The 10,039-nt window shown below is 36.1% G+C and overlaps 1 protein-coding gene across 15 annotated transcripts in view; it reads left to right on the plus strand.

The window, feature by feature from the left end:
* The window catches only part of ROBO2 (roundabout guidance receptor 2), a 1,367,338-nt gene that overhangs the window by 733,567 nt on the left and 623,732 nt on the right, over positions 1-10,039 (plus strand). The gene's annotated exons all lie outside the window — the stretch shown is intronic.

Here is a 10,039-nt window from a genome sequence, read left to right on the forward strand (position 1 = left end):
TCAATTGCCCTGTAAAGTTTTAAAAATGAAATTAACCCAAATTGAACTTGTCACTTTTAGCAGAGACCTCAGCAATACTAAATATAATTCATAGAATGATAACATCTCAAAGCTGGAAGGTTTTATAATTATGCCGTGCATCTGTCTCATTGATTGCACACATGGAGAAATGAAGCTTGGGGAATTTTTGTGCTTTGTCACAGATTCCATTTCTCCTTAGTGGCAGAGCTGACACCAGAGTCCAGGGCTGCTTTATTTCTATCCCATGCTTCTCGTGAGAGACTGTGTCCAGCTTCTCAGCCCTGGAACTCCATAACAAGAGTTCCAGACTCAGGTTACTGAAAATGACAAGCTGTTTTCTGAACATGTGAACAAGAGAATTAACTTGCAATAGTATGAGGATATTCATTTGATTCAACAAATGTTTATTGAGCACCTATTTATAAGCAAGGCCACATGCTGGAACTGTTTGAGGAATATAATGACCTGTGAAATAGTTTCCATATTCAAGGAGATAACTCTTCAGCAGAGAAGATAACAAATGTTCAAGTCACCAAAAACAAAAGTGGTATCTGGTAAATGAGGGTTGAAGGTACACACAACATAGCCTGGGAAGTGAGAGAAGGAATAGATGATTTCCTGCTGGTGCAATCTGGGAAGGGTCAATACCAAGTGGATCACTGAACCTGGGCTTTCGAGGGAGACTGGGGTTTTAGTAGGCAGAAAGATTGGAGACTGCATTCTAGCAAAGGGACTAACAGGAGAAATGACATGGAAATGACAAAATGTGTTATGGGAAAGGCAAGAAGTCTAGTTTAATTGTAACATAGTTTATCTTTAAGGGAAGAAGTATAAGATGATTATTGAAAGACAGCCAACAAACACTGCTAAGTGAGTTTAAGCAAGTCATTTAAGCCTTCTATGCCTCAGTGTCCTTATCTGTAAAATGATCATGGTAACAATGTCTATATCATATGGTTGATACAAGGAATAAATGTATGTATATATGAAAAATATATGTATGTACAGAGGGGGCTAAAAAAAGTATACACATTTTAAGAAAGGAAAAAACTGTATTAAAATTGTAATATTCAATATATACCGATAACAAAAGATGAATATAAGTCATGTATGTCTTCTGTAATTACAAGAATTACAACAGGTGCTCAAAGTGGTTCCCATCAGCATCCAGACACTTTTGATTAAGGCGAACATTGTTTGGTAGACTTCTGTGGTGAGCTTGTAAACTGTTCCAACACCATAGCAGAAGCAGCAGGACTTGCTGCTGTGCGAGGCCTCCCGGATCTTCCCTTGTGCACATCACACACAGCACCACGCGTCTCAAACTTATCATGAATGCGTGCAATTGTTAAGCGTGCTGGGGGTCCTGTTGCATAGTCACACCTCCATTGTCATTGTACTTCCACAGCATTCTCGAATTTCAAACACCACTTCAAAATGGTCTTGCCCTCTTCCAGGATAGCCGTGCTTCTGCCATTTTCTTTGACTGGCCTGCCTGTTACATGGTGATGATGGCGTTCATTTGATTAACGCCATGTTTTGAGCTAATGTCATACTACACATTGCTACCGTAATTCAATTCAGCTTTGAAAAGTTATATGCAGATAATAGCTCTTAAACTGTGTATACATTTTTTTGGGAACTCCGGGACATTATATAGTACATATATGAAAATATATATGTACATATACATATATACATACATATACATACATACATACATACATATATATGTTATACAGATGCTTAATAAGCACCATTTAAGTATTATTTGTCACTATTTTTATTATTAGTATTTTTATTATTACTCCCTTTCCAGCATGGACTAGATGTAAAGTTTAGATGCTTTTGGCTGCCAGGCTATGCTGAACCTCAGCGAGCATTTCAGCATGAGACTCCAGGTGACTAAGAACTTTTGCCTCTTAAGGGGACTCACTGTGTCCACATCTATGCAACTCTGATAAACATGCTATGACATGTGCTTTTCCATTGCATCATATGCTGATTACAGAACGAATGGGATTCCCAAGTGAGTGCTATTATGAATGAAAGTGGTAAACAAGGCAGGCACTCTACAGATAGCAATTTGTTAACAAATAGAACGGGCTTTTAAAGCCTGCATTCTGGTTTATGTTGATTGATTTACTTTTTAGCCAGAATATGTTTTACTTGGTGCTTTGGATATAAAGTACCATGAAGATAAATTTTGTATAAGACAAACTTACTGGGTTCTAAGTAAATACTCCTAGTATAGAAAATAATTTTAAAAATTAACAGACTCCACTCACATTTTTTTCTACATAGTCCACCTATCTTTCTTTCATCCAGTATAGACACTGATCCTAATAATTTTCACAATTATCAATTAATTAGATTTGCATATTGAATGGTTCTATATATCAGAAAACATAAACTGAATAAAACAATACTGTTAAAATGGTAATGGGTGGCCAGAAGCTCTGGACTCCAGTTTTAGCTTTCCTATTAATTAATTGCATAATTATAGATTCTTACCAAAAAAAAAAAAAAAAAGATTTGACTATGTAATCTCCAATGTCTCACTCAGCCTTAAATTCTATTATTGTGAGTTAATTAAATGTCATTTATTTATTTATTCATTTATTATTATGTTTGAGAAAAGTGAAAGAGAAAATTTAGCCTGGAAAAAAATTATTGAAAACCATAAACATCCATCTTTGAAAATAATCATGGTCCATTATCCAATCAGCACAGGGTATATATCCCCTGTATTTTGCTGTGGGCTTAATGACGTAAGTATGGATGACAGACAAAATTAACTAGTCTTATTCACATCCACTTTCATTCATTAATGACCAGTGGTAGTTATTGTTACTTTACGAATTTTTTAAAATTTAATGCTACAAAAACAGTAGTCTTAAGCCAGTGTACTTAGTTTATGGCCATTGTAACTAGAACCATATGCAACACAGCAATTTTAGCTCAGGAGAGGGGGTTAACAGCCGCTTTTAAATTTCTGTTGTAGGGATTGATGTGGGATCTCTTTCCCTCATTTTTGGTCCTATGCCTTTTTGGAAATGAGCTGGAGAACATGGAACGTAACTCAACTATTCCATTACACTGCTTTTCAAATTTAAAGAAGGAACACCCAGTTGAAAACAATTAGAATTTAAAGGATTTGTCCAAAACCTGTGCAACAGTTATAAACTATTAAAATGTTCATTAAGTAGCATTAGAAAAAGGAGAACTTTTGATTTTCAAAAATATTAAGTTAAGAGATTTTCTTTATAAAGAGTTACAAATTTATAAATCAAGTTTATAGCCACACTTTTATAGTTTTACAATATTTATTTCCAAATACTAGCAAATGCTAGCATATAGTTAACCTAATTTGTTTAGGTATATCTGGTAATTATAGAATGTAGTTTTCAGGGTTACATTAAACTAAGAGGAAATTAGGCTGAACCTAGCAACAGGCATTCTAAGTTTTATTTTATATATTTATTTTAAAGTGAATGTGAATGTATTAACACATAACAGTGTAGTTATTGGAAACTGAGCTCATTGTTATCTGTTAAACTAGACAAGGCATTTCACCTTTCCCTCCTTAAATAAGCAACAGCTTGTCTGTTCTAACATACCTTTGAATGTCTACAACTTCAACAAGAAGCCATCGCCCAAATGACTATTATGTGAACTCCTCCCCAACTTGATCATTGATTGCAGGAGAAACTGAGTAAGAACAATATAACCTTTGAAAAAGATAATGCCAGTTAGCTAACATTTCTCAGCATTGTTTTTTCCATGCAAAATTGACAGTGAGGAGTTAGAACATTGAATTTGATGGTCTCAGAACTACTTTTTTTCACTGCAGTGGTAATCTCAAGAGTTAAAAACGAATAATGCAAAAGTATTTTGATGGTATCTGAGCCCTGCACTCCCAAATCTTCAAACTGTCATTCAGTTAAGGTTTGCAGCCTTTCTTCTCACAAATGCTGTTTAATAACTTCACCTGAAAAGAAGTGCTAACACATTTAACTGGGGAGTTCCTCACTGGCTATCATGAAAACATGTAGATGATTTTGTAGCTAAGTATGTTTTTAAGTGTTTCAATCCGCTTTTGTGATTTGAATGCCTGGATAATGTCAACTTATAATACAAAATTAAAGAAAAAGGAATGGGAAAAATATGTACATGTGGGTAAAGATTTTGGGCAAAGATGTCTCTTACCCCACCACCCTGTACACATATGGCTATAAGATAGTAATACACTTCTGCGTTGTTTGATGCCTGCCCTGTCTTCCCAATCTAACAGGCAACTTTTTAGTTTAAGAAGAACATTTTCCAGGCTATGAATGATGGCACTTTTATGTTAAACTGTAACATCTGTGATGTTCATCAGTTGGATGTTATGAAATGTTCTCCATACTCTTGAGGCTCTCAGTAAATGTGTTTCACTGTGTTAAATTTAAATTCCAAGTTTGTTCACTTTTTTCTTTTCAGAAAGTGTTGTTTTTTTATTTTTATTTTTATTTTTTATCTTTTTAAACAGCAGCAAAACATGGCCTGAAAATAAGATGCCTAGCCAATTGCTTTCTGAATGTGAGGTCCTATAGAAGTTTCTGCATAATTTTTGCATTTGAAGTAGTCCAAGAGGTGCAAAGCTATACCTGGGAGGGACAATCTCTGAACAATAAGGGGCAGAACAGTGTTGGGAAAGTGAAAAACTGAGCATTTGAATGAAATGAATTGGACCAGCATTTGAAACTGCTATATAGTAAGCGACAAGCTGATATTTAGTCCTATGGATTGTTAACATTCACATAAAACAGAATTATTTAGCATTTACTGAATCCTTTTTGATAATCAATTTGGGATCAAATGCAGAAGAACATGTGTCTGGCTTTGTATGACCTCAAATTCTTCCGTTTTTCCCTTTGAGCAGATGACATGCCTTCTTTGCGGACTGCTATTGGTTGCTAGGCAAAGTGCACTGGTCTGCTCTCCTCTTATCTCGCAGAAAAACTAAAGAGTGTATTGAGTAAGAGAAAGAGAGGCAGAACACAGCACAGGCCATGAATCATGACTTGTCTCCAGTGTGTCCACTTTGCTCCCATTTCTTTTCCCTTTAAAAACTTTTGTTTTTCCCAATGATGCTTTCTTTCAGCCACTATCTATAATCCTTTTGGAGCCTGAGGGGATGAGGGTTGCTAAAGAGAGGCTGTGCTGCTAAGAGTCCACTCAGAGCCATAATAAAAGCCTTGAGAGTTATTCATGGGGCCACATTAGTGAGAATGCCCTACCCAGTGAATAGCTCCAGTCAGCTGCCTTTGAAATCGGGTGATTAATACCTTCTGTTTTTCATGGGGGGGGGGAGAGGAGGAGAAGCAGACAAGAAAAGTCTTCATGATACTTTGGCTCTTTTGCAAATTAGATTTTATATATTGTCAAAGCTTTTGACAAAGAAGTTGCTATATTTTCAATACCCACAATAGTCTTTAAAAAAAAATAGTGTTTCATGAACTGTTCATTGTGGCTACTGTCAGATACAATTGAAATGGTAAAAATATCCCAAATGAAGACTTGTAAAAAAAAAAAAAAAGCCCTTCTTCTAGCTTGGCAATGTTTGTGATGACCATCCAACTTACTAACGTGATGTTAGCGATGATATTCAAAATGTTGTCTTATCTGTTTCATAGCCTCCAAGTCACATTGTGTTTGTTTGATAAAGAAACTAATTATAATGCTCTTGAGAGTTTAGAGAAACATCTAATGAGAAAGTGTGAAGGGTGGCAGGTGTTTGTTTCGAATAAGTACTTGGATTTAAGGGACCGTCTGTAATTTACAAATAGGATGATACACACACACACATACACAAACACACACACACGATGTCAAAAAAATGTATACACATTTTAAGAGAAGAAAATAGTGTGTTAAAATTGTAATAATATATACCGATAACAAAAGATGAATACAAGTCATGTTTGACTTCTGCAATTATAAGAGGTGTTCAAATTGGTTACCATCAGTGTAATTTTAATACAGTTTTTCTTTTTTTTAAAATGTGTGTACAGTTTTTTTGGCACCCTCTGTATATACACATATATATTATTCTTATTCTGTGTGTGTGTGTGTGTGTGTGTGTGTGTGTGTGTGTTTATATCCATAGGCCAGTTTAGCATAAGGGATTAAAGACGCTATCTTTATAATCCCTATTACCTCTCTTTATATCTTTTGATTACATGTGGTACTTGGCATAGTTAGAATAAAATTGCTTAAGGTTTAGGAACCTTGTGAATCATCTGTGGTGCATAGAAAAGCTTCCAGTTTTGGTGGCCTGTGTATGGCAGCTGGAAAACATAAAGTGATGCTTTTGCATAGTGTTTTTCAACATGATTCTAAGTTCCTACAGACTGTTAATATTTCGATGGTAAATTAGCCTTAGTGTTCCTTTAAAATTATTCTTATTCTGCTGCTTATTTTACATTTGAGGTTTAGTTTTGATGTAGCAGCCTAGTCTGATCCTTCTGTATATACTCATGTTTATTGAAAAGCCTTTGCTGTAGTCAGAAAATGAGAACAAACAACGTTTAAAGGACTCTGCAGGATGCTTCCTGTAACTTGTTTTTCTCTCCATGGAAGTGAAATATCTTGTTAAGAGGTGGCAATACCCAAGGGCAATCAGAGATGAAAATGTAACGATTTGGTGGGCAATGTCTAGAGATCAACTTCAAGTGAGGTCTGTTTTTAATATCTTTATTAGTGATATAACAAAGCTGGAGAACAAAATGATGAAGAAATTACATATTCCAGCATTAGAAAGCAATCAGAGCCTTTCTCTTCCTCGCCTACCTAAGGAACATAAAAATGATTTTAAAAAAACTTCAGGCAACAAAAATTCTCAGTAGAGTTAGAACAAATAGTTTATTTGGAATATAAATGTAAAGTAATTCTTCAGGGAAATGATCAGAATGTAGATATCTAACTAAAGGGAGAAGCCAGCAGAGCAATAAAAATGAAAGGGCCCAGGGGATAAATACGGGAATGGGGGCGAGGAGACAATGTGATTCAGGTTAGGAGTATTAGGTTCCCACTATAAAGGTCGCAAGATTATTGTACCCATTTAGGGAGTATTGCTTCACTGGCTAGAGAGATTCTCTTTCATGGAACGTGGCTTAAGTGCAATTGAAATAGTACTTCTTTCATTTTACATTTCATTGTCAGAACAGGAGACTGGTAGAGATTTGGGCAGAATAGAAGCAGGAGTGAGTATAGGGATTACTTTGGAAGATGCTTGTCAAACTAGAGAAAGATGTACCTATCGCCTCTGTAAATCTTTGGCCTATGCAGATGAGAAAAATATTAAGATGGACCCTATTAAACCTTTTTAAATATTGAGGGAAATGATTGGCAAAATGTAACTATGATTAAAATATATCATCCACCAGTTTCCATGACTGAGTCAGAAAAACTTGAAGTAATGAGCTGTGTTTAGGTGGAAAATATTTCTATTTTAAAAGTATTGTTGTCTTAAATTATAGGAGCTGCTTAATACGAAGTTGGATTATATTTTAAAGGAAAGGGTACTAAACAATATGAGTCTATTATGTAAATAGACAAGAATTATAATCAGATTCATGGTTGAAAAGGATTCAGAACATAACCCTCTTAGTACTTTCAACATTAGTGAGGTCTTACTAGACCAGGGGTCGGCAAACTTTTGAGATGGAAGAACCAATTGCCAGGGGTCGATGAACTGCGGCTCAGGAGCCACATATGGCTCTTTGGATACATACATGTGGCTCTGAAGTAAAATTGAAAATGAAAATCAAACTATCATAGTTGCATTTAGAATATTACTTTAAATTTTTCTTATTTGTAAAAATATATTTATGGCTCTCAAATAATTTTTAAATTGTTGTGAGGGACAGGATTGGCTCTTCCAGGGGTCGGCAAACTTTTGATACTCAGCGTACCCAAAGAGCCGCATGTGGCTCGCGAGCCGCAGTTTGCTGACCCCTGTACTAGACATGCGGCCTTTGGCGCTATACAATTTAAGAGAAATGTGAAAAATTTGATAGTCTCCATTCTATAGAGAGCTGAAAAATGATAACAGGCATGGGAAATACTTCCTAAGATTGGGTAAATTAGTTCGAATTCTGTTTTGTGTTTTTCTCCTGGTCTTATTATTTTTAATAAATTATTAATCGGGGACAGAACAATATCCTTTCATTGGATTTTTAAAATCATTTTTCTTGCTTTTAAACGTTTTCAGTTGTTTGATGGGTATCACATACAAGCAAGTATCTGAGCTTTGGTGATCATTTTATGTCATTAATGACGAACCCAAGAGAACAGAAAGAGTGCAGAGCTGACTGCCAAGGTTCCTCAATGCTATGATGGTTTTGGCAGCTCCTGGTACCTGTTAGTCTGTAAAGGTGGCATGACACTATAGACTGGGTGGCTCAGAATTTTAAGGGCTGGACAGTAACCATTTCAGGCTCTATTGGCCATAAGGCCTTCTGCATCACAACTACTCAACTCTGCCTTAGTAGGGAGACAGCAGCCAAAGATAACATGTACATGAAAGAGTGGGGCTGTGTTTCAATAACTATTTATGGGCATGGACATTTTATTTTTTTGTGTCACAAAATATTATTTTTCTTTTAACTTTTCTATGATTTAAAAATGAAAAAAAAGAATTCGTACTCATGGGTCATAGAACACAAGTGGTGGGCCATATGTGTCCTGAGGGTTACAGTTTGCTGTAGAATAGAAAATATTCCTTTTTCATTAGAAAAGTGGAGAGAAGAATTGCTGGGAGGGGCAAAAGGCAGATGGAGTCAGAAGATGGATATTCTTTCCTTCCCCAATATTATTTCTCCAACGTTATCACTCTTTATCCTTTCTCTCAACACACAGCTAGAGAGCACCTACTACGTGCAGTTGATTGAGCTCTTTAGAACTCCACCTTACTTAAATAAAGTGAGTACCCTTGAGTGCTGCTTCAGGTGAAGTATTTCTGTAGTGCGCTGAGAGCCTGAAAGGCTCTGCAGAACCTGTGAGAAAGCCACCTGGCAGGTAACTTGAGCAGAGTCTTAAGAGAAGGAGTGTTGCGATCACTAACTACTTGGACAGGTGTTTGTAGTGCTGGGGAGAGGGAGGAAAGGGTACGTAAGGCATGAGGTTCATTGAAATGATGTTTCTGGTTGAAGTATAGGGGAAAGAGAGCAGGTTCCTTTCTGGGAATTGGGGTTACAGGGTTTCTTGAGAAAGATTCTGTCATGGAAGGAAAGAAATAAACCCCTCCCAGAGGTGTTAAAGTGGGTTAATGTTTTTCAAAAATACAGTGCATGACTTCTAGGAGGGTGTCATTAAAACTGAAAAGACCAGAAGCCGAGAAAGCCCTTTAGAGATAAAATGGTGAGGGCATAACAAGTGACTGCATTATCAGTAGATGTGGAAGGAACCTGGTTTAGAAATTACCGTGGAGGTAGACCTGACAGAATTGGCTTAGGTGTGGGGGATAAAAGAAGGAGAGAAAGTGCAGGAGAGCATATTTTGAGGAGTTTAAGTTTTCATTGGGAATTTGAGAAGGTGAGTCAAATTCAGACACTCCCAAATATATTTGTCTTAATAATCTTTCAGACTGTATAAAGGGAGATGTTTTTTCCTTCATGTTTTTCCATTTGTGTCTCTGAAGTTGAAGATATTGGCAGTTCTTTTGTTAGGCGTGATTTCTCCCCTCCACTTCTTTACCTGTTTAGGCTGGTATAAATTTTGACTCAGCTTTAGATTTGTAAATAGTTTCAAAATATGACATCCGCTTCTGTATACGAGTACATGCTTTCCATTGAAACGTTCAAATAGTTCCATTTGTATAGAGAACATAGCATCTTCAAAATTAAGAACAAAGTCACAAAGCTTTCCAAGAGAAATCTCTACCTTCTGTCAGTATACAGCAATGCCCATGTTTACCTCTTTGTCCTTTTTATTATATCTGCTAAATTGCAAAAAGTATGGCTCAATGTACTTC

Source organism: Hipposideros armiger, unplaced genomic scaffold (genome assembly GCF_001890085.2).
Source record: "Hipposideros armiger isolate ML-2016 unplaced genomic scaffold, ASM189008v1 scaffold_308, whole genome shotgun sequence".
In the NCBI taxonomy this organism is placed as follows: domain Eukaryota; kingdom Metazoa; phylum Chordata; class Mammalia; order Chiroptera; family Hipposideridae; genus Hipposideros; species Hipposideros armiger.